Consider the following 26,572-nt stretch of genomic DNA (forward strand, 5'->3'; position numbering starts at 1 on the left):
TAAATACGTGAAAAGTAAAACTAACATTAAGGGGTCCAAAGTTTAGACCGATCTCCCTGATTAAACTATTGAGATCACATTTCCCAGATTACGGTTATCCACCATATTTTAAGGCATCCTGATCCGTCGAAAGAAAGTAATGTTTATGCAGAGAAAATACGTTTTTGTGTCTGATTTCGTAATTTAAAATATCATCTGACCTTAATAATTATAACAGCCGACCCAATTTTCGGTTTACGTTTACCAATGTTCACCTCCGTAGCCTTGTAATTCTTACCCCAATCCAGAAGACAAGGGAACTCCTGGATAAAGTATTAGGAGGATACTTTTCGATGAAACTGAACCGCATTTGTGTTACATGGAGAGGAAAACCACGAAAACTTCCCACGGCTAGCCTGACGGCAAGTGGGTTCTAACCCATGATCCGTCTACCATTAAGTATATTTTTACGCCAGTACTATGGTCGGTGCAATTTGATATCGGGCTTTGAATCGACCAGCCATTTCTGGGATTCGAGCCCGGTTCACCTCATTGGAAGTGAACGCTCTATCCCCTGAGCCACCACGACTTGCACTAACCAATTATCACATTTTATGTCTCCCCATCGAACTAACCATTAAGATTGAATCCTAGAATGTAAAAATCCGATCATTACATAATTAAAGTTTTTTTCCCCTCACTGTATGTTTCCTACTTACATTTCAGGAGTAATGCCTCATGTGATGTTTAAACAGCCTGTTCTTTTGGCGACGCCTGTTCTTTTCACATTATTTTTTCTATCATGGTAGAGAATCCCAATTTCAATATCCGTAAGAAGCATCCTCATGTTAAATCTGCAATAGAAAAGAAATGTTATGGGTATCGTTTATCGGTTGAATTATTTTTCATTATTTTATGCAATATAGACAATTTATTAACCAAGAAATAAATAAGTATTTCATACATTCTAGTGTAATCATACTGAATAAAGAGGAACTTTTTGTTATGATAAATACAAAAAGCCGGAATAGCCTGGTTGGTAGGGCAATGAGCCCATGTCGTGGTTTCGATCCTCGTCGACTGAAGACTCTCCGTGTAGTAAATGGTGACTGATGCACGTTAAATCTGTCTGGTCACAAAGTCCTCCACGTTCCCATAACAAATCAATACCTCTGGGAGTACTGATCCAGGAGCTCTCATGTCTTCTGAATTGGGATCAAAATTACAAGGATACGGAGTTGAAGGTTGGCAGTCGTAACTAACGTTAGTTACGACTGCCACCTATCTACTAACCGTAACTAACGACAACTAACGTAGTCGTTAGTTGCGGTTAGTTAGTAAACCCAGATTTGGGTCGACTGTTCAACGACGGTTATAAAATACAAAAATTATAAAATATGATAAATACAAATAAAATTTTTAGAACTAGCAGTACTTCACCCAACCATGCCCAAACACTTAGTTCCGTTTTTCAGCGCTCTATCGTTTAGTAGTTATGATAGACACGTCATGTTATTTTGATCTTAGTCAGGCGACGAGGACACCGCCTCAATTGGTACCCCTCTCTAAAAACCCCCGCTCTAACAAGAGGCCATTCAGTCACGACAGAGTTTACATACACGTCGGTTCTATAGTCGGCTTCCAGGATCGAACTCACGACCTCTGGCTGTCCACCAGTAGAATGAGACAAGTCTTTACCGGCAGAGCCACCACGGTGCTTTGAGCATGCTGCAAGGGAAAGCACAGGCATGCACCCATTTATGGTGCTACTAAAGGTATCATTGTTGGAGCTTTTATAAAAGAAAAAAATATTTAATAACATCCATTTTGCCAAAAGTCACAAATATCCAGATTTTTTTTAGGGGAGGCTCTGTTCAAGTTTTCCGACAGACTTATCTCTCTCCCCCATTTTCTAAATTCTATTTATTTAAGGTTTGAGAAAAAATGTGTTAAGGACTCGAACCATGTTTTTTCGAGATTCAGTCAAAAGAAATGTTTTTTCCTTTCTATTTTTTATTTAAATATTTGCCAGTAAATTGTTTTCCAAGTACAGTACCCAAGTCAGTAAAAATTTCCCCAAATAACCCATGATCCTTCTACCAAAGAGGATATTTCACGTTAGTACTGTAGTCGGTGCAAGCCGGATGCGGAACCCATATCGACCAGCCATCGCTGGGATTCGAACCCGGTCCACCTCATTGGAACGCGAAAACAAACTTTTTTTTTGGGTGCATATATATCCTAAGCAGATATAGCATTGAAAAAGTTTTAATCAATTGGTATCCAGTTACAAGCACACCAATTACTAAAAAAAAAAAATTTAAATACTTCAGTTTATGAATAAAAATACAATCATACACTATTTTCTTTAAATTTTGACTGAACAATTTTCTTAATGTTTGAAAATGAAATTTTTAAGTCAATGAACTATATATACAAATCCTTTTTTATCTTTTCGTTCCAATGATTCGGCACAATATAAATATCCCTATAATTCGATTCAAGTTTCACACGTTGATTTGTTTTTCAAGATTGAAATCTTTTCACACTCGGTAATCGCGTGACTAATTCTCATGTTCATCTTCACTCGCTTCAATGAAGATTTCAATGAGGCCAAATTAAAACACAGACGTTGGAATATCTTCTTCTTGTTTAAGTACTGCTAACTACTACAGTCGGACCTCCATTTAACGAAATCGCTAAATCCCCAAAGTTCGTTGTATGGAGGGAAATGTCGTTAAATATAAATTCACTCCTCATGCGATTTTAAACAGTCAAAATGTATTGTAAATTTATAAACATTATATATAATTAAAAAAATAATTAATTGCTCTTATTTTGTAAACTAACTGAATACCTGTTCTTCATATGTGGTGACAAAAAGCAAGAAAATAATCACCAAAACAGTACTGAACATTGCTAAAATATCATGCACGAAGGCCTGCACAATTATTAAAGCTAAAATACAGTAGAGTCCCGATTATTCGAGTTAATGGGGACCGCAACAAACTCGGATAGCTGAAAAACTCGGTTAAAGCGAAGAGTATAAGAACGGAAGGAAAAAGACAAAGTATTTATGTATAAGGAAGTATAATATATTTAAATATAAATGTATAAGAAATATAAATGTATAAGAAAGTATAATATATTTAAGAAATACAAAATGTATACGAGTATACCACATACAATTCATATTATAATTAAAAAGCTTACTTAAAAACATTTAAAAAGCATACTTTACGAGAATTAAATAGTTTTTACTTAAAAAAAGTCCTTAATCGTTTTTCGTTCTACGTAACTTAGGCGCTTTTCTGTAGTAATGTTTCGCCTTTTTTAGGGATAACAGGAAGGCTGTTGTCGCCTCTTTTTGTGGTTCTACATATATCATAGTACATTCGATAGCTTTTAGTCCATCTGTATGAGAGATTTTTATATGTTGATTTTAATAATCACTGTCTTCATCATCTTCGCTAGATTCAGTATCATTATTGACGATATTAACGATAATTTCACCAGACCATCTTGTTGGATTTTGTTTTTCTGAGTGTTTGGAAGATAAAATTCAGATTTATTTTTCAGCGGTTTTTTTAAAAATAAACTAGAACAAAAAAAATCTTTGAAATATTTGATAGCTCGGTTAAAGCAGAAACTCGGATAACCGGGGCTCGGATAATCGGAACTCTACTGTAATTCCAATAAGAACTATCTCTTTAAGAACTGTGAAAATTATGCTTTTAACTACCAATGGGTGCATAGCTGCCAACTCTACTGGATTTTTCCAAATTCTCCTGGTTTAATTAAAATTCTTCTGGTTTTGGTACATTTTAGAAAATTCTCTAAAATGTGTAAGTTTCCTAAAAAAATCCCTATTTGAAATAGAATTTTTGTACAGATTATTGCTTGTTTGCTAGAATATATTTAAATAAGTATTACTAATACATATTGAAGCGAGCTTCATTTATAGAAACCAGTTCAAAACGTTTTTTTGTTATAAGAGATTCAGTTTATTGTTATTCAGAACTCCCATTTTAAATTAATTAAAAAAATATTTTAACTATCTTTAATGAATTAAATGCCTTTTAATATTCGAAATTATGAATTTAAATCATACATAACTTTTCAAGTGTGTTTAATGCTAATCACAACTGGAAAATATTGCAATTTTTCTATTTTGATGACTATAAAAATCTTTAAAATTCCCTAAGTGTAGAATATTTAGTACATTATGCAACAATTATCACGAAATTTATATTATTTTGTACCAATGTGAAAAATCTTAAACAAAAAAATAACTAAAAGCTTGGCAGCTATGTAGCAATATTAAATAAATTTATGTTTAAGTCATGATGACTTTAAAAATGTTTAAAATATAATAGAGCGTGGCTAAATGCATGTTCCGTTAGCTTCTAAAATTAGTTAAATAATATAATTACTGAACGAGTACAGAAAAAATGTATGCTACTAAGTTCGCGATCCGCCTGATTTGTCTCCGTAACCCCCTCCACCTGAGGGTCATGACCACCAGGTTTTGAAACACTGATTTTTGTAATATTAAATAGTTATTTCATAAAATGTGCACCGCTTGTCCATTTTTTAAATTACATATATTAATAAAAGGCTTTAGAGGCTCTGAAACAATCACATTTGCAAAATAAAAAGACATGTTCGTAAAATCACGATTCATTATTAGAACTTTTTTTAATTTTTATAACTAAAGAAATAATCATAACTCAAAAATATAAGCTTCAGAGAAATAATAATTCAAAAATATAAGCTTCAGAGAAACTAAAGCTTGACCCGAAACGGTGAATAAATTAACTGCCAAACCCTTAATGCTCCCTACATTAGTTTTTTGTGTTAATATAATTGTAATATTTTTTCTAATTTCGTTAGAATTCATTTGTTAAACGATGTTTAGTAGGCAGACTATTTTGTTAAGATATGCAAATTTCGACACAAACGCAATACATTGTTATCCATTTGTTATATTTAACATTCGGAACGCGGTTTAAAACCATTTTAATTAAAATAAAAGCGTTAAATACTCCGGTTTATCATTAAATGAGTTATTTCTTCTAGGTTATGAATATGTTTTTAGGTTATAATTTGCTGTTTAAGGTTCAACGTATATTAGATTGTTTAACTATAAAAGATGCATTGTTGGATGTAAAAGTGATTATTTAAATGAATGGATTCTTAGTTTCTGTAATGGACTTTGGTAACAAACTATTCATTTTTATATTTTTTGCAAACGTTCTATTGTCTAAAATTGAATAATTTATGAACAATGTAATACATTTGTATACATAAATTATTTTTCAAAAAAGGAAATAGTGTGTAATTATTCATATATCACTGATAAGTAGGTTATGTTTTTTTTTTGTGTATATTTCTGCTCAATCTTTCTTCGTATAATGAGAAGTTCATTTCTATATAATACATTTTATAAACTTTTAAACTTTTCGAAATTTTCTCATGATTATTATAAGACATTCGATTTGCTACTTTTGGATGGGAATCGTTTTAGGTAAAATTAATCTAGGTACCTTATTATTTTTTTAAATTTATTATTTCAAAAAATTGCACAATATTTTTCTCACGGTTCTTTCTTTTATTCTATTTGATAATAGCATAATTGTCTTAAGTGTAAAATGTAAATTTGACATGAAAATGATCAATTAATATGAATGAAGTGACTATGAAAAATGAATCATTATTAATTGTGAATGCAATAATGTTTTAATCATTTAATAATAAAAGCGTTAAAAAAGTTTAAAAAACATAAATTATTAAAAGATGTTGTACCCTAGTATTTTAATTTTACTTTACCTAGTGAGATTATTTATCATCTTAAATTACTCTGTTATTATTCTTGAATCTTTAGCTTAATACGAAAACAAAGTTAGTATTTGAAAATATTGTGAATTTTTTACTTTATTTAATTTAGGTTAAGAAAAATAATTTTATGTATTTATTATATAACATTGGTTATGTGAATATGATTTGCAACTTTTCTGTTTATTTACATAGATATAATTTGGGTCTTTTTTTATCAAGAAACTTAGGACTTTTTTTTAAAAAAAATAATAAAATCGATTGTCTTCGGATTATCATTAAAAATGAATCCCTATCTGTGGTCAATAGCCCATTAAAGTAGATAGAAAACATTCTGATTTTTTTACTTTATTTATTTTTTTAAATTTAGTTTAGGTTATGAAAAATAATTTTAAGTATTTATAATTTGAAGTTGGTTATATGTGAATAGGATTTACCACTTTTCTGTTTATTTCCATAGATTGAATTTGGGTATTTTTTGATCAAGAAAGGGACTTTAAAGAAAAATAGATTGTCTTTATAATATCATTAAAAATCGATTGTCTTTGGATTATCATTAAAAATAAATCGCTATCAGTGGTCAATAGCCCATTAAAGTATCTCTAGTGCGATGTTAAGAATCAAACTGAACTAAATCTACTTATTGCACTAATTTTTAAAAAACATTCTATTATTTGTTCTTGCATGCAACCATAGAAATATTTTCAACAAAAAATAAATAAATAAATAAATAAAATAAGAACTTTTTCATTTGGTTGCACGTTCATCTCGAAAAATCGAGAAATATTTGAACAAAATCTAAAAAAAATTCTTTGTTGTTGTTATTTTCAAAGCATGTTTTTTGTGAGTTCAGTAATACAAGAGATAGACGCGGTTATTTAGCGCAAAGTTAAGATAAAAAAGCGTTATGATATAATATACTCAAGGTAATGAAACTAAATCAGGATGCGAAGCGTTTTTAAAAAGTGCTTAAGGGTGCTTATTTGTGATTAACATTTTTTTAAATCCCTTGAAGGTGCTTTCTTTATTCGGGGTTTGTAAAAAGTGCTTAATTTCCTATCTTTTAAAAAGAGATTTCTTTTTCTTGCCGCGTCGGTTGTCTTTCTAAATTACAAAAAATGCGTGATTTTCAAAATTTTCTCCGCAATATTTATCAGAAACTAGTCATTTTATCGCGATTTTGTGAAGTTTGTGAAAATGTTTTTGAATTTTATTGATTTTATGTTCATAAATTAAGAACTTTAAACGATAGAAAAAAATTATATTTATTACTGCCCAGATCCTAATTATGATTTTTTTTTTGGAAAGGGATTAAAAACATTTTTGAGTGCTTGAAAAGTACTTAAAAGGTGCTTATTTTTTGCTAAAAATCTGGCTAAGCACCCTGTAAATAGTGCTACTATGTACGCTTGATTAAAAAATCAAATTAAGAAAAAATTTAAAATATTGCAAAGCAAAAGAAAATTCATATGTTGCCAGTTGTTCTTTCTAATAATACATTAAACATTTCACAAATTATGAAAAATTAAGCACATTTCAATCTAGAGAAGAAAATTTGCTTTTTTTTTACAGATATATGAGAGGCTGTGAAAAGCTGAATCCTGGTTTTGATCACCATAAACTGTAGAGTGACAATAAAATCTTAACTTTATATTCGAAGATAACTGGCTTATTAGGTAATAGTGATTGAATAATAAAAACTGACGTTTAGTTGATTGTCCACTCGTTTCAAGCTGTATTACGATTTAAAATGAAAGATTAAAATACCAGTTTCAATAGCCTTCAACTCCTTACCCGTGAGTAGATTTTAAAATAAATTTCGCAGTAGCTCTATCTTCAAATGCAAATTCTGCATTCTCATAATAGTTTAGATGATAATGCGTTTGTTTGCTGTTGGTACTATTGATTTTTATGGTTTAATGTAATAGTTTTATGACGTTAAACATAAAAAATAATAGATAAAAACAATTTTTAAGTATAACTTTTTTGTTAAAAATTCCTGCTGTTTATAATTTTATTTAATTCCCCCCCTGTTTATAACAGCGAAACAAATGCTACCTAACCAATGCTGTACTAAGGTACTGCCTAACCAATGCTGTACTTAGCTCTACTAAGGTAGCAAGTGTTTAGTCCTAAACAGTATTATAAATATTGGTTTATTTGAACAATTTCTTTTTTTTTAAATGGTCTCGGTAAAATAAGAATCTGTGTGATCATATTTTACAAAAACAAAGAATAACAATAAATATAAATTTTATTAATATATTTTTTAATCAGAAATCCAAATTTTGATTTAGAAGGGGAGAAAAATGTAAACACAATTTTTAATGTTTAATAGTTTTATGACTATTACATGTAGGGAAACAATTTTTAAGCCTAACTTTTTTAAAAAGAATTCCTACTGTTTTTTTTTTTTTGGTCGCTAATAACAGCAAGACAAATGCTACTCAATCAGTGATACTTAAGACAAATGCTAAAGTTTTAATTGCCAGTTTCTCCTGGTCCACTGGCTTGAAAAAAACTATCTTGGTTTTTGTAAATTTTAGAAACTTTCCTAAAATTGAGTAAGTCTGCTTAAAAAATCCTTATTGAAGTAATATTTTTGCTCAGATTATTGCTTGCTTGGATATTTTAATAAGTGTTACTAATCAGGGCTAAAGAGAATAGAAGGGCTAGTTCACTCCGCTCTTAGAGCTGAAGCTACGATTTCCCTCCTCATGACGTCACTGTGTCCACAGATCTCGGAGATCGCAAGCAAAGATATTATGATAACTTTGCATCTTTCTCTTTGTAAAAATAAGTTTAGACTTTTTCTGGTTATTAGTTTTCAATTAGCACATTATTTCCGTTCATAAATATAGTTCAAAAAAACCTTCTTGGCCATTATATTAAAAAAAATACCATTTTAAACTTATAAAAATATTTTACTAGTTGGCGAAAATGACACTACAAATACTTTATTTTAAAAAGTTTAGTTTTAACTTTAATTATTAAGAAAAATGAAAGCATATATCGACACCTTTTTTATCTACATATTCTTTTATAACAATATGTTGAGTTAAATTTAGAATCTCTGATTTTAAAATATGTCCTTAATAGCAATTTGTTCATACTTAATCATTAGGAAACATCAACCTTAAACGCTAATTACTGAAACAAAATAATAATTTAGGCTCATAATAACATTAGAAATTTTACAATTGCTTATAGATATTTAAATTTACAATAATATAATTTATAGATATTTAAATTTAAGAGAATATAATTTTAAAAAAAATCATAAATATTTAGAATAACTACATTAAAAATATGTTATGAAATTAGGAGAATTTCAACTATATACTATATATTTTATTTATACTTTTTATTTACATTTTAATTTTCTTTGACTTTATCCATTTTTTAATTTTTTTCACCTACCTTTCTTTTTGAAGTAACGAGGCGGTTTCTATTTAGATAATGAATTTTTATAAAAATTCTAAACGATAGAATAAACGTATTGCTGTTTTATATTAACTGTGTCATTTCGGAATCCATTCTTTACATAGTTGTTCATTTACTTTAGGGAACACGCGGAAAATTATATTTTTTCCTTTTGAATTTCTATCAGAAATTTTGCAAGTTTCAATCGCGCAAACTGGCATTTCGATAATAGTTTTAAATGTTTGTAAATTCACTGCAAAAACTGAGGAAAGTCATTATAGAAAGAAAAAAAACAAATGTCTTAGAATATGTCATAAAGAGAAATGCTTCAATATTAGTTAGAGCTATTAAGGCGAAACGCTCCGTTCTTGAAGTAAAATTGCGAACTTTGCACCAAAGTGACGTCACCAGAGAAAATCGGAAGATTGGAGCGGCGAGTGTTTCTACAAAGGAGTGAATCAGCCCTTCTATTCTCTTTAGCCCTGGTTTACATAATAAAGCAAGCCTCATTTATAAAAATCAGTCTAAAACTTCTTTTGTTCTAAAATGTTAAGTTCTTTTTTTTTTAAATTCAGAGCTTTTTAAATTAATGAATTAATGAATTTATGCCTATTACTATGCAAAATTACGAGTTAGCATAATACATAATCTTTCAAGTTCATTTAATGTTAATCATAGCTGGAAAATATTGCTGTTTTTTTTTATTTTGATGACCATAAAAATCCCTAAAATTCCCTATGTGTAAATATTTAAGCACATTTTGCGACAATTATCATGAAATTTATATTATTCTGTAAAATTTAATGGATTTTTTCCTTTCCCTGTTGGCAGCTATATAAATATTAGTTTATATGATCAAGGATCAGTATCAAGGGTCCGTATGATCAAGGATCCGTAGTTCAAGGATCCGTACGATCATACTATATAAATACAAAGAATAACAATAAACATCAATTTTATTGCTATATTTTTTAATCAAAAGTCCAAATTTCGGTTTAGGAGGGGGGGGGAATATAAACACAATTTTTTTTTCATTTAAAATAGAAGACATTAATTTATGATCAAATTAGATTAAAAAAATTTTAAAATCTTTGAAGAATAACTTTAATTTATTTGAATTTGACAACTCTGAAACTTAACTTTAAATTATTTAAATTTTACTTTTCTTAAACTTTATAATATTTAAGTTTGACTACTTTTAAACTATCTTTAAACAATTAAATTTCATTTAAGTTCAGCGTATTATAACATAGCTCATATGCTTATGTAATTTGTAACTGCTTTACAATGAATAAATCATGAGTAAATTTAAGATATTTTAAAACGAATTTGCAAATAGATATTTTGTGGTGAATATCTGTTTCCATAATTTCCCTCAATTTTGTACATCTTTAAATTAAAATAAAGTAAAAGCATCCACAGCTTCGGCAATTAGTCAACCTAAAGGATAATGAAAGTTAAGTCTCCTAAGAACAACTGTATGATTCGAGAAATATGCGCACTAGCCACCTTTATTTCCTAGCAAGCTGATGTTATCTATTGATCTAGAGCAGTGATTCTCAACCTTTTTTTTGTGACGGCACACTTTTAACGATTTCGAAATTTGACGGCACACAATGAAAAAAATTAGTTTAAAAGTTATTTACTTAACTATAATACACTGTGTTAAATAGTTTGTGATAATAATTGTGAATGTGAAATAAAGTACTACAAAAGCACATTTATTAAGGGATTAATTATTTCTTTCGACTAATATTTTATTAGTCAGTAACAGTTATTTATGTTTTTTGCTAGTTATTAACTGTTTGCTTGTTTTCTATAGCTAGTTTTTTTGCTGATTATTAATTCTTGTCAACTAGTGTTTTTGCTGATTATTAATTGTTAGCTTATTTTTCGTTAGTTTTTTTTTTTTATAACTTTTAATTGCATAGCTTACTTTAATGATTAGCTTTTATTTAAGTTTGAAAGTTAATATTTAGCTTGCTTTCCTTTGATAATTAATAATTTTAATGATCATTAAATTTCCTACTTATTTCAACATTTTTTAAAATTGTCAACGACAATTTAAACACTTCCTTCTTATTTTAAGATTGTCAGAGACAAGACAATCGCTGACAAAGATGTTACCGCGGTTAAAGAGTGGAAAAATTATATATATATATATATATATATATATATATATATATATATATATATATATATATATATATATATATATATATATATATATATATATATATATATATATATATATATATATATATATATATATATATATATATATATACACTTTTCTTTAATTTAAACTTTACTCGTAATTAAAAAAGCATTATAATTTGTACTGTATCATTTCTAATATTTGGCGGCACACAAAAGTGCCGCGGCACAGTGGTTGAGAATCACTGATCTAGAGCTTCAAGCCTCCTGCAGGGATGGCAGCCTAAAGCGATCTCCCGTAATAATGTGTCGTTTCCTTAACACGTATGGCTTGATCAACTCTGCTATCGTAATTCAAATATACTAGCTGTGAAGTTTTAAAAAATATGGATTTGTTTCCTCGTGTTAATATCTTTTTTGATAAACCGCGTTATCAATAGATATTCTTATCCAAATTATCAGAAAATCTTAACGCGACACCATCTATTTTTCAGTAAGATAAAACAGCATATCAGATTTTCCCAGACGAGGAAAAGCGATAAAAAAGTATCTGAATATCAAATGAGATTGAAAGCATGAGGAAATTATCGTCTGCAATAGAAGAAGATGGAATTAAGTGGCATCCTCATTGCTGTAAACAAGACTGCTGATCAGAAAACCCGATATAGCGAACAGGAGAAAAATGGTTAGTCCGACACACTTCTGTGTGTGTCCACCACCTGGAAACTTGTTCCAAATTTAGGGCAGTTGGGCGGAGCGGCTATCCGTAAAAGTGAAAAATGTTCTTTTTTATATTCCGCCGTCACTCGGAAAAATGCTGGTGTCTATGAAACTTTTCAAGGTGAACCACGCTTTTTCTAAATTTCGAACAAAAATAAAAAACTTTTTACTGTTCTGGAAGGCTTTCGAACAATGCTTTCGCCGAGATGAGATAGCTTTTCGAGATTAGAATAAAAAAGGAAATCAAGATCGCAGAACTTTATTGTCGCGCGTTGTGACATCTCGCAGATTTATAGCCAGTCGCGTGTCCTTTCTTGTCGCCGAAGTCGTTTTTTTTCTTATTATTATTATTTTAAAATCTTTTTTAATTGATTACGTTCCCATTAAAATGGGCTTTGGAATGTTTGGGATGACGAGTTCAGCTCTCGTTGAGAGGATTTTCGCTCGTTTGTTTTGTAACCGCCATTCATTGTCTTGTTAAAAAGATTGGCTAACTTTTGACGTGTTACTTAGTGGAGATATTGAGTTGGTTGTCCTCAATCTGTAAACGCCATATTTTTCGAGTAATTGGTGTAGTTATTCATTAAGGATTTTTAGAACAATGTTTCTTTTCAATAACGGCCAAGAGCGACTTCGTATTATTGTTGTTTGTTTATTAGCCATTCTGTCTAGAATGATTTCATCATGATTTTATTGCTGGTCGTCATCAGTTCTATGTAAACTTTTCAAGGTTAACTTCGCTTTTTTTTTTTACTTATTAATGTTAGCATAGCTTTTTTGCATATAAATTCCATTTTCTGCCTGTCTGCACTGATGCTCAAATCTTCCGCACTTTGAAATTTCAAATTCTTAAACCAACTTCCAAACCAGACTTTGAACCAAATTCTTAAACCAACTTATGTATATGTTACAGTGAATGACCGAAATCAAGGGAATGTCGACGTTCACCGGTGAATGTCAACAATCACATAGTCACTTTGGTGAATGTCCGAAATGTTTGTTTTATCCGATTTGATATTAATTTATTCGATGCTATTATTATGTTGATATTCGATATTTTAATATCTGCTGAGGATAGATTAGGAGAAACACCAGTGTTCGGAGTACTGGGCACTTGACCTTTGAAAAACGTTGATGTAGGGCATACCGGGAAGTGGTACTGAACCTTGAAAAGACATTGATGAAGGGCATACCGGTCCCTGACAGTGGTTCTTAACTAGACCTAGTATATATTTCGGACATTTACCAAAGCGAAATCTGATTGTCACAAAGTACTATGTGATTGTCAACATTCACCGGTCGAAGTCAACAACCACCAATTTCGGTCATTCACAGTAACATATACACATATGTGTGTAAGAGGTTTGGTTAAAGTTTATTTTTCTTATTTTTAATGGAAAATCATTTTATGATACACAATATAATTTGAAGCAGAGCTTGCTCTGTCTATGGTTTTCCCATTACAGCACTGAAACACACTAACTTTACTAAGTAGCGCTTCTATACTTATTTCATAGATATTATTTCATAGAAACTGTTAGAGATAGCATTTAATGTAAATTTGAAATATTTTTTTTTTCATTATCTCGAAATTAGGATTTTTTTAATTCAAAATTTTTGAGTTGAAAAGATGTTGGGGGTCTTTTTATGAAGTTTAAATGCAAAATATTTATTTTTTTATGCAGCTTATGTAATGAGTTATACTTTTCATAGTACCTTACATAAAATGTTTATATTTACTACTGAATTTGTTGGGCCTGGATTGCCTGGTTGGCACGACGCTGGACTCTCGATCGTGAGAACGGGAGTTCGAATCCAGCCGACCGGTGACTCCCCTTTTAGTAAATGGTGCGTGTTAAATCTGTCGGATCACTAAGTCCTCCTTGTTCTTATCCCAAATTAAACCTCTGGGGGTACTGAATTGGAGATGGATCGTTCTCTGGTTCAGGTCTAAATTACGATCGGTGGATGAATAAATGGGTTCTCCTTATAAACGGGGGTGTGACGTATGGGTGTGGGAGAAGTCGAATTTTTAACATAGATGGCGCCACTGGAAAACAAGAATAATTGCACCCCTTGCCTTAATGGCCTACATCAACAACAATTGAATTTGTTCAAATACAGTTGGCTATAATGTGTCACTTCATCGACCTTAGTCAGTCCTCATTGGTCTCATTTTATAAAACTGTGACTTTAGTTTTATGACTTAATAATCAGTAGTAAAAATAAAAACCGGAGCACGTAAAAAATTTGGAGAAGGAACGACGTTACGGATTAAAACCAAACAAAAGTAACGGTGACCAAATTAAAATTTAAAAAAAAAATCATACCATTGATGAATGGTCAGTAAGAGTTTGCAGTTTTGTTGATGAAATCTTTGCTTTTTTTTACTTCATTTTGTTTCCCTTTTTAATATCAACTAGAAAAAAAAATCGATTCGAAAAAAGAATTGTTGAGATAATTATTTTATTTAGTTGTTCTTTTTTTATTTATTTTAAGTTTTACTAATTTTGCAAAATGCACACAATGCTAAAAAATATTGCTTTTATCTAAATAAAGAAAATAATGTATTATCATGTTAATTTTAAGAAAACTTAAGCATTCAATCAAAAATAATACTCTAATTATACTTTTTAAAATTTTTTTAACAGATTTATTCATTTATTTATATTTTGAACTTTGATGTTTCGAACATATTTAAAACTTTTCGAATCAAAATTAGGACTGTAAAAAGGTACATTTTAAAATGAAATTACAGCTAAAAGTTTTTCTTTTCATTTCATTGTCTACATGAAGTACTGATTGTTAAAATAACTGGCATTGTTGATGTGCGAAAATCCGAATTGCAAATTTCTTAAAACTTCAATTAAAATTATACTTCCTAAAGAATTTCCTGCGATTGTTTGCAATTATCAGAGAAAGTTACAACAATGATTAAAATAATGATAATAAAAAAATTATTGATATTGTAATTCTCTATTTCCTTCTATTCAACGGTATCACGCGAATAAAAAAAAATAAAAAAACGTTCTTCCGAGTTATTAATTAGTTTCGAATTAAAAGTAATAACAATACCTTTTGGCCGGCCTTTAATGAGCTTATTGGTATGACACAATTTCTTATTGTTGGTGGCTACTTTGGAAAAATAAATCGAATCCGTCACGTTTCCGGAGTTTGGGTGCGGCCTACCTTTGCTTTCGGCCACACGGAAGAAATTATTTTCAATTTAGAATGATAGGTATTCCTTCATTGGAATGGCAAACGCGCGTTCACCGTACCGTGACAGATACAGTTTTTTGAATTTCTTTTCCGATGATAGAGTATTTGTTTGTAATAAGTGGCATCAATTGGTTGCTCTTCGGTATCGCCTGGATGGATTCTTTAACTGCACTTAATTTCGTGGGAAATATTTGACCATTTCTTAGATTTTCTTTTTCTTTTGAAGAATACGCGTTATTTTGAATATTGATAGAATGAGACTATTGTGTGTTTTGACAACATAAACGGGGGGAATCTTGGGAAATTTGCTCGAAAGCAATGAAAATTTGCATTGAAAACCGGAAGTGCAATTTCTAAATCAATAGAATTTTTTTTATATATAAAATTTTTATTACCTTTTTAAACCGTCCAAATATTATGTAATTATTAAACAGGGGAATGTGTTTGTGATTTGCTTATTTTTACTTACAAAGGGGAGGAGAGGACAGATTTTTACGAAAGACATTTAATCCCCCCCTTTTTTTACGAAATTTTCTTTAAAAGCTAATTAAAGAATGTGACTGAAAGAGAAATTTTGAATTAGAAATAGAAGTTGAATTCGACGAAAGAAAAAATGGGGGAAAAAATATACATAAATCATATTGAACGCAAAAGATTCAAAAAGAGATCAATAGGATATTTTTTTTTCTTTTGAAGAATACGTGTTATTTTGAATATTGATAGAATGAGACTATTGTGTGTTTTGACAACATAAACGTGGAAATCTAGGGAAATTTGCACGAAAGCAATGAAATTTTGCATTGAAAACCAGAAGTGCAATTGCTAAATTAATAGAATTTTTTTTAAAAATATAAAATTTACTTTTTAGTACCGTCCAAATATTATGCATTTAGCATATAATGCATATAATTATCAAATACGTAGTTATCATTATGTTATAATTATCATTACACCGAAGAGCCATTACATTATGACCACCCTGCTAATAACACGTAGGACCACCTTTAGCTCTCAAAACTGCTAGCACCCGCCGTGGCATTGATTCCACAAGGTGCTGATAGGTAGTCTGAGGTATCTGGTACCAAGCGCTCACCAACTGGTCCTGCAATTCCCTCACATTGCGAGGGGGTAGCGTGGCAGCACGAATTTGGTTTTCCAAGTAGGACCACAAATGCTCTATTGGATTAAGGTCAGGTGAATTTGGGGGCCAAGACGACATGACTTGAAAGTCACTGGAATGTTCCTCGAACCAATCCATGGCGATTCGACCCTTATGACATGGTGCATTATCTTGTTGGTAAACACCATCCCCCATAGGAAAAACTGTTGCCTTGAATGGGTGAACCTGGTCTGCAACTATGTTCAAGTAGCTTACAGACGTTAGGGATTGTTCTATCAGGATTATGGGTCTTAATGTGCCCCATGAAAACATTGTTCCTGGGCGAGAAACCATGAAAACCTGGACGAGCTCATTGTTATAGATGGTGGGTGGTCATAATGTAATGGCTCTTCGGCGTAAGTAGTTATCACATATTATAATAATTATTATGTTTTTGTGATTTGCCTATTTTTGCTGACTAAGAGGAGGTATGAGCGCTTCTTACAAAAGACATCTGAATCCCCTTCTTTACAAATTTTTCCTGAAGAATGGAACTAAAAGAATTACGCTTGGAAAAATTTTAAATTTTAAATTAAACTTAAATTTGAGAAAAGAAAAAATTTTAATTTTTTTTTACAATTGCTATAAGGGAGTGTTTAAATGAGACATATCTTTTCTCATAGAACTTCTATTGTTTTACATAATCCGTGTAATAAATATGGCAATTGATTCCAGAAATAGGAACGTGTGAGAGTGAATTGGTTACACAGAAATTCCATTCTCATAGAAATTTTTATTGTTTTGCATAATCGTTATAATGAATCGCCAGGGTTGCCACAGGCGACTAAAATGCAACTATTTGCAACTATTTTTGGCATGAGGCGACTATGGCAACTTTTTTTGCCTAAAAAGGCTAAAAAAGCAACTATTTTCAAGAAAAGGAGACTATTGGGAGACTTTTCTGTTCTCCTAGAGATGTTTTTTTTTTCAAGCATAAATTGGTGAAAAATCTGCACCCCGCTAGATAGTTCCTGATCACACTGAACTTTTTTTTCTTAAGAAAATAAAAAATTTTAAAAATTTTGAATTGCAAATTTGGGTCTTCACTTTTTAATTCGTTCAATCTGCACAAATTCCATTGTAAGTCTATTTCATTTCTCGATCACCTTTTCAATGATTATAGCTAAAAAATTCTGCATGATTTTTTGATTTTTAAAAAAAAAAATTTTTTTAACGGTATTACAATGCACGAATTTCGAATTTTAGTAATCACTTTTCATATATATATATATATATATATATATATATATATATATATATATATATATATATATATATATATATATATACAGTCAATTCGCTATAACTCGATTTTTTTATGAGGTCCCGACCCTTTTATCTTCAATTTCATTTTAATTATTCTCGACTACTCGAATTTTACTCCCTTTAACTCGATTTTTTTGAATCTTTTATAGCAAGAAAAAAATACCTGGGAGCTGATATCTTGCTCCTTCCTTTGCAACACACACACAATGTCTTTCGCACTCTTCATGGAGAAGCTAAAACTGTCCCTCTTGAAGTATGTGAACAGTGGTTAAATGAAACGTTACCAAATTTACTTCAAGGATATAGTTAAAATGATGTTTTCAATATTAATGAAATGGGTTTATTTTTCAAATGTCTTCCAAATAAGACTATGATGTTTAAGGATGAAAACTGCTCAGGGGGTAAAATGAGCAAGGAACGTTTTACTGTTCTAGTTGGAGGAAATGCATCTGGGACAGAGAAATTGCCCTTACTTGTTATCGGAAAATACCGAAATCCCAGATGTTTCAAGAATGAAAAAACGTATCCTTTGGATTACAAGTCTAACAAAAAGTTTTGGATGACATCAGTTTTATTTGAAGACTATGTAAGAAAATTGGATCGGAAATTCTTCGCTAAAGAAAGAAAAGTGATACTCTTTATGGAGAAATGCACAGAGCATAGTGATCTACCTAATTTGAGAGCAGTAAACTTGCAATTTCTCCCGCCACAACAGCAAAGTTGCAGCCGATGGACCAGGGTATCATAAAGTGCTTCAAACAGTCTCATCGTAAATGGCTTGTCAGAAAAATAATCTTTATTGTAAGCATTTAAAAGATTTGTAATTAATAAGCATTAATTAAATAATCCGACAATATTTTGAAAGTCCAAAACCGAAACTAACGGTAAGTCGAACTTCCGATATGTCAAAGTTTTTCGTCAGTTCTATCAAATTCGAGTTATCGCGAATTCACTGTATATATATATATATATATATATATATATATATATATATATATATATATATATATATATATATATATATATATATATATATATATATATATATATATATATATATATATATATATATATATATATATATATATATATACAGTGAATTCGCGATAACTCGAATCTGATGGGACTGACGAAAAACTTCGACATATCGGAAGCAAAAGTGGCGCTAGATTTAGCCCGACAGGGGGTCAGCAATGCCCCGACAGGGGGGCTAAGATAATTTTGAAAATAAGCAATAATTTTTAATATACGAAAAATAATTAATATGGCATAGACATATTTGTTCTGATAAAAAATTTATCATGATTCAAATATTAACAAAGAAAAAATATAAAAGTGATATCTGAATAAATAAACAATATATGCACATCCATCATAAGATTCTGCAGTGTTCTCAATTAAATATTCTACTCAAACAATGCAACTCAAACAATAAAAAATTTATGCACAACTAGAAAAAATTCCAAAAATTCGAGCTTACTACTACTAATGTTTAATTCCGTAGCCTTGTAATTTTGAACCTAATCCAGCAGACAAGAGAACTCCAGGATCAAGTAGTGGAAGAAATTTTTGCATTCGTGGAGGACGTTTTGATAGCCCGCATTTGAGTTACATGGAGAGGAAAACCACGAAATCCTCCTACGGTTAGTCTGATACCAAGGGAACTCTTCGAAATGATCCGCTTACCACTGAGGATATTTCACGTCAGCGCTGTGGTCGGTAAAAGCAGGGTGTGGAATTCATATCACTCAGCCATCACTGGGATTCGAACTCGGTGCACCTCATTCGGAGGAGAATGCTCTATCCCTTGAGTCCAACTTTATTGAGTAATAACTCTGCGGCAGGTACCAATTTTCCAATTTTATTGATTGGTACCAATTTTATTGATTTACTTAAATTTAATCACCTTCAAAATGTAAATGGTAATTCAATCGTAATTTTTGTAGAAAAAAAGGGAAATAAACCGTTTTTCCTCTAAACCTGCAATGAATGCAGAAGCAACCACGAGGGTTAGTGAGCAAAATGAACAGGTAGCGGAGCCTTCCAGTTCTTTAAATAATTGTTAAATTACTAGTTATTAACATGCATACTTAAAAAAATACGAAAAACATTTTTCAGTATTAAGAAATAATAATTAAAAACTGCCATCAGCTGGAATAGAGCCCCCGATCTCACAGTTTTGTGTTAGATTTCATAATCATCAGCCCCAAATATACAAACCTGCCTTGCGGATATTTTTTAAATTTTTTTTTTTAAATTCAATAAATTAAGTCATTTGGATACTTAACATTCTTGAAAAATGCTTTCCAAATTGATCAGTTCATTTAGAAGTAAACCATAATTCGGCTTATCTTATTCATTTTCAGCTTATGTATATATATATATACACCAAAAATTATTCAAAACTAGATTAGATATAACTCAAGGACTGCAAACTTAACTGTCGGATATAAAACCTTATTTAAGATTGAAAATGGTAAAACGAGGAAAAATCTACATTCCTCGAATTAAATATTTTAAAAATAGTCTGTTTTTAGGTCATAATATTCGTAATTACCTTAATAAACTTTAATCGTAATGTCGGGGTTCCGCCGATGGAAGACATTTAATATATACACACTAACGCTTTATATCAATTAGTTTTAGAATTACAATTATAGAATAATTATTATAAGATTATTATAGAATTAATATAGAATTAATAATTATTATAGAGTGAAAGGTTTTAAAAGACAAATATTTGTTAATGTTTAATATTTAATCTATGAAAAAACATAACACATATTGAAATCTAACGAATAGCCCCTGATAAATTTCGTGACAAAAAAAAAGAAAAAAAAATTGAAGCTTGATTGATTTCCGGATTTTAGAAACACCTTCTAGTTTTACTATTCAATCAAATTGGTTTCGATGTCGTTCATCCCACCTGTCTCACTAGTGATTCAGCATATATTGATATCATTTTTGTTTCGTTCTTACTTAATATTAATTTGCTTGCGACAATTATTTTTTTACGTATTAATTGTTTAAATATTAATTGATTTTTGAATTGACAATTTCAATCATCTCTTAGGTATTTAAAACTGCAGCATATCACATGAAAATATTAAGTATATATCATTTTTACAATAAAGTAAAATGAAAAAGAATTCTGATCCTTAGGAACAGATATTAAATAGTCTCATGATCGAATGATGGAGCATAATTACCTTTTAAACAAATCAAATTTTTTTTTTACCTTTTAAACTAAAAATTTGCTTATTTTTATATAACTTATTAATACTTAAATTATTCAAAAGATGATATGACAACGAAGTTTTTTTATTTTTTTATTCAGTCATTTATTTACATTTTTTCCACTTCTTTATTTATTTTTATTTCATTAAATTAAATGCACACGGTTAAAATAAAAACAAAGCTGTCAAATTTTTATATATAGTTTCGATTTATAACTTTAAGAAATTGCTTCGACTTTGATTAGGAAATTTAAAAGCCTTATTAATGAAAAAATTGAGAAGCCTTATTAACTTTAAACACATAATAACAACAAAAAGGAGTTAAAAATAGAATGATCAATAAACAATAAAATCGTAAGCTAACTAAATTTATTAATTTCATGTACGAACTATAATATTACAAATTAAACATATTTCATATTTAGGGGAAACATGGAAAATTTGATCATACAGGAGTTTTAGACAATTTTTTTCTCATGTTGTAACATTTTTTTAGCTGATGATCATTTGATTTCAATGCTCTATTAAACAAAATCATATGTTGTTTCTGTCTATTAGCAGTAAGTAAAATTAAAATTAAATTACATTTGTTACATCAATTTTATCCGGAAAAGACCAAATCAAGAGTTTTGGCAAATAGGCCAGTCAAAGAGGGAATTGAATAGTGGCCCGCCATTTAAATAAATAAACAAAACAAAAAAAATCTCAATGTATATATAAAAAACTGCTCAAATCTTTCACGTTTTGATTGATTTACCAAAATTGATTTAATAGAAACATTTGCTTACCTCCATGTGAAAGATTTATGTCTTCTTAATATCCTACAAAAAGTTGATATAGAAATTCCTATTTCATTCTCTTACGATTAATTTGAAAAATAACAGAATTAAATCAACTACAATAATTAAATAAAGTAAACAATTATGCTAGTTGAAACATTTAGGATGATTAAAGGAAAGAAAAGCTTTTATAATAAATTAGAAAAAATATCTTCTAAATTTTGTAAGAGAGAAAAATTCGAATTGAACGAGTCCCAATTTAAGGACAGTATGGAAATCTCAAGACAGATTCTAACAAGACCCTCCCCCTATCTACAGCCCTAGAAATGTTTTCTTCTTAGAAATTTATGACCAGAAATCAAACAAAAGGGTGTTTCTGTGGATATCTGATATTTCCGAAGTTAGGAGAAAAGAGCCCCTAGGCAATATCAAGAAGCTAAAAACATATTCTCACAGTGTAAAAAGTGAGGAGGCTATTTAACAACTCTGTGGGTGGTAGCTACGAAAGTGGGGATATTTTCATCAGTAGAAAAAGCGTTTTATTGCTCTTTTGGTTAGAAAAGTGAAGAATAACAATTATTTTATGTTTGTAAGCACTTCGATTAGATTTTAAAAAGCATCCAACTATGTAAAAAAGAAAAAAATAATCTGAATAAATCTCTGAATAAAACTTTAAAAAAAGAAGAAAAAAGTGAATCTGGTGGCCCTCTTGAGTCATAAATGAGTTAGAATTTAAAAAAAAAAAAAAAAAAAAAAAAAAAAAAAAAAAAATTTTAATGCAATGAGATTTTAGACTTTTCGGAGGCCCCTTCAGAACTCGGGGCCCTAGACCAGGGCCCAATGAGCCCATCCTTAAAAATGGCTCTGGTTCAAAATTACAAGGCTACGGAGTGAAACTTTAGTAGTCGTAAACCCGAAAATTAGTTCAGCTGTTCAACGACGGATAGAATAAAATAGCAAGATAAATTTTTATATTATTTTGTGGAAGGTAATTTTAAATTGTAAAATACAAAATTTGAATAAAATTGATTGAATAATTAAAGATAAATGAAATTTAAACAAACCGACGTTTTTAAAATTTGAACTCAGAAACTAATCGATCGATTGCTCTGAAAGTTTGTGTTTTGAAATTAAAAGGATGTAAAAATATGTAGAACATGCAATTCAATATATTTTATTATTATTTAATAAACTAGTAAAAAATAACAAATAATTATTTAAAATTATTTTTGCTTAAAAATTTGTGCATATTTTTTTTCTTTTTTTTTTTTGTAATTTAATGTATACATTTTTCAATACACTCAAGAAGTTCTCGAGATAATGCGCAATAATCGAAGTATGAAGTTAAAATTAAAGGACCCAAACTTTCCATCTCTCTTTTTGCCATAACTTTGGACACTATCATCTTCCAGATTGCGGCTGTTTCCGCATTTTGAAAATTAAAAACCTAAAACTAAACTTTTGACAAACTTGCATGTTTATCCTGAACAAAATGCGCTTTAGTGCTCTTTTTCGTAAAAATATGGTATTGACTCTTTATACGTGAATATACGATTAAATCAAAAGTTAATCAAGGTGTTCCCTTTTTCCATTTCATACACTGTTCATAAAATAAGTCAATGAGAATCTATTATGTTGATTAATATATATTTTAAGGTATTGAATACGGACAGTTAAATTGTTTCTCTGAATCAATCAACAATCTTTTTACTACTAAGAAAATGATTAAAAAAAAATAATAAATTAAATCTGCCAAAAAAATTAAAATAAATTACAAATATTTTGTTACTGCTTGTTTTTCTTTTTTTTTCCGACTGCTTATATTATGCGTTGATTAAAATATAAACCTTGAATCCGAATAAGTAAATGATTTTCCTCATTTAAAAGTATTAAAAAAAATGAAAAAATTGAAACTGATTTTTTTTAATTTTATTCTTTTACTTTCATTTTGCTTGAAAATTTCACAAAGCAATTATGTGATCCCATAAACCATTAATAAACATGTTACATAAAAAAGAATTTGTAAAGAGGACCTGCCTCTCTCTCTCTGTCCCTCAGGCTTTTGTCAGTTATTCTCCCAGTAAAGAGGGGTGATTATCTATCCCCTCCTCAGTTCTCGAGAAAAAAGAATAGCAGTTTGAAAGATAAGTTTCCAAGAAAACCAAGATGTGTTTGAGGGGAAAGGATTTCTATGGGTCTTCGAAAAGTCTTCAATTTCAACCATGTCTAATCGCATCCGGACTGTAGTTTAACAATGTATGAGCAAAGTTAAGAGTAGTGCAGTGAAACTACAATTACATAGAATTTACAATATATTTTACTAAATTTTGTTACTAATTCTTAAAAATAAATAAATAAAAAGTAAACTACAAAAATTTTTATTAGGCATTTGTGAATGAATTTTTGACATTTTTTAGAAAAAAAAATGTGACCAGACTATTTTCCCGACGAGACTTTAAATTTTTCCCGATGGGGGGGGGGGGGGGGGCTGGCCATGCCCGACGGGGGTGCTCCAGCCCCCCCCCTGACCCCCTACTGGCGCCGCCCTTGATCGGAAGTTCGACTTACCGTTAGTTTCGGTTTTGGACTTCCAAAATATTGTCGGATTATTTAATTAATGCTTATTAATCATTTTTCTGACAAGCCATTTACGATAAGACTGTTTGAAGCACTTTATGATACCCTGGTCCATCGGCTGCAACTTTGCTGTTGTGTTTGGCGGGAGAAACTGCAAGTTTACTGCTTTCAAATTAGGTTGATCACTATGTGCTGTGCATTTATCCATAAAGAGTATCACTTTTCTTTTTTTAGCGAATAATTTCCGATCCAATTTTCTTACATAGTCTTCAAATAAAACTGATGTCATCCAAAACTTTTTGTTAGACTTGTAATTCAAAGGATACGTTTTTACATTCTTGAAACATCGGGGATTTCGCTTTTTTTCCGATAACAAGTAAGGGCAATTTCTCTGTCCCAGACGCATCCACGACAGTCAAACGTTCCTTGCTCATTTTATCCCCTGAGCAGTTTTCATCCTTAAACATCATAGTCTTATTTGGAAGACATTTAAAAAATAAACCCATTTTATCAATATTGAAAAAATCATTTTAACTGTATCCTTGAAGTAAATTTGGTAACGTTTCACTTAACCACTGTTCACATACTTCAAGAGGGACAGCTTTATCGTCTCCATGAACAGTGCGAAAGACATTGTGTGTGTGTTGCAAAGGAAGGGGCAAGATATCAGCTCCTAGGTTTTTTTTTCTTGCTTTAAAAGATCCCAAAAAAATCGAGTTAAAGGGAGTAAAATTCGAGTAATCGAGAATAATTAACATGAAATTGAAGATAAAGGGGTCAGGACCTCATAAAAAAATCGAGTTATAGTAATATTCGAGTTATCGTACTTCGAGTTATAGCGAATTGACTGTATATATATATATATATATATATATATATATATATATATATATATATATATATATATATATATATATATATATATATATATATATATAAACATTTATATGAATCATATTTGCCACCAACTTGACTGAATGGATCATAGTATATGACAATTATGTCATTAACAAAATTTTAGTCATATTTTTGATGAATTTTTGTTATTATTAGGCAACTATTTTCCTAGTCTTTGGCTACTATTTTCATGCTTTAGGCTACTAAAAGCAACTATTTTGTTCATTTTTTTCTGTGGCAACCCTGTGAATCGCTCATTTGCCTGTTTGAATAACTAATGGAATGTTTCTAATTAGATAAAGGCTTATAAAATAATGCTAATTCAGCGGTTCATATGCTAGCCGAAAGAATTCTAATTGAAAGGCTTATAAGCTAATTGAAGAAATGCTAATCTAATGGCTCATGGCTAATTGGAGATGTTCTAATAAACTAACGCTGATTGAAAAGCTTATATATAGTATATTTTAAGATAGTTTAAAAAATATCACTAATTGGTTAGCAAAATCATGCTAATAGAAAGGCTTATACACTAATTGGAGGAAGAATAATAAATTAATGCCAATTGAAAAACTCATATGCTAATTAGAGAAATTCTAATTGAAAAGCCCAGATGCTTATTGAAGAAATTCTAATAAAATGACTCATGTGCAAATTGAAGACATTCTAATAAAATTTGATGGATGGATCTGATGGAAAAGTTTACACATATGAAAGTAAAATAAACGTTACAAAATATATAATTAAATGAAAGATAATATAATTATGCATATTGGATGCTTTCCGGAGCTAATTAAAGAAACGATTCTAAAATAATGCTGTTTGAAAAGCTGAAATGTCAATAGATATTGCCATTTATCGTTTGCAATAACAAAAAGAAAATGAACATTATCTTTTGCTAAAGAACTTTATATTTTATTTGCGTTTATTCGTATGCTAATTTACAGCCCATGCAATTCAACATTTATCCGTAAAGTATTAGGAGAGTGCTTCGAGAAAAAAATACTATAGTAAAAATTGAAATTTAACCCATTTTTACAAGCAGTTCCAGTTATCCAAAAAGTCGTGAATATGTTTCTGTTTAAGTCGTGATGTTCAGAAAACAAATGTACCTTTCGCATGCAGTTGCCAAAAGATAAATCACAGCATCAACGTTGCATATTATTGCCTTTCTTTTTCTTTCTAAAAGTGGCAACACTTATTCATCCGAGTTTCCTTTACATCTTCTTTTCTCACGAAATGTTTCAATCGCAAAGATGACCCTTTTTTTTCTTTCGGCTCTGGACGTTTGACCATTTAGTGTCATTATAAACATTTTCCTTCTCACG

At 30.0% G+C, this 26,572-nt stretch overlaps 2 protein-coding genes across 2 annotated transcripts in view; one reads left to right on the top strand and one right to left on the bottom strand.

The window, feature by feature from the left end:
- Positions 1–26,572, top strand: part of Rab3GAP1 (RAB3 GTPase activating protein subunit 1) — a 207,546-nt gene that overhangs the window by 142,416 nt on the left and 38,558 nt on the right. The window lies entirely within an intron of this gene.
- LOC107451099 (uncharacterized) overlaps positions 1–26,572 on the bottom strand; it is a 49,543-nt gene that overhangs the window by 12,001 nt on the left and 10,970 nt on the right. The window contains exon 2 of the mRNA XM_016067090.3: positions 699–833. The gene's annotated coding sequence lies outside the window, so the exon portion shown is untranslated. The remainder of the gene's footprint in view (positions 1–698; positions 834–26,572) is intronic.

The sequence above is a fragment of the Parasteatoda tepidariorum genome, chromosome 8 (genome assembly GCF_982258835.1).
Source record: "Parasteatoda tepidariorum strain Cologne lab strain chromosome 8, Ptep-v5.0, whole genome shotgun sequence".
Classification (NCBI taxonomy): domain Eukaryota; kingdom Metazoa; phylum Arthropoda; class Arachnida; order Araneae; family Theridiidae; genus Parasteatoda; species Parasteatoda tepidariorum.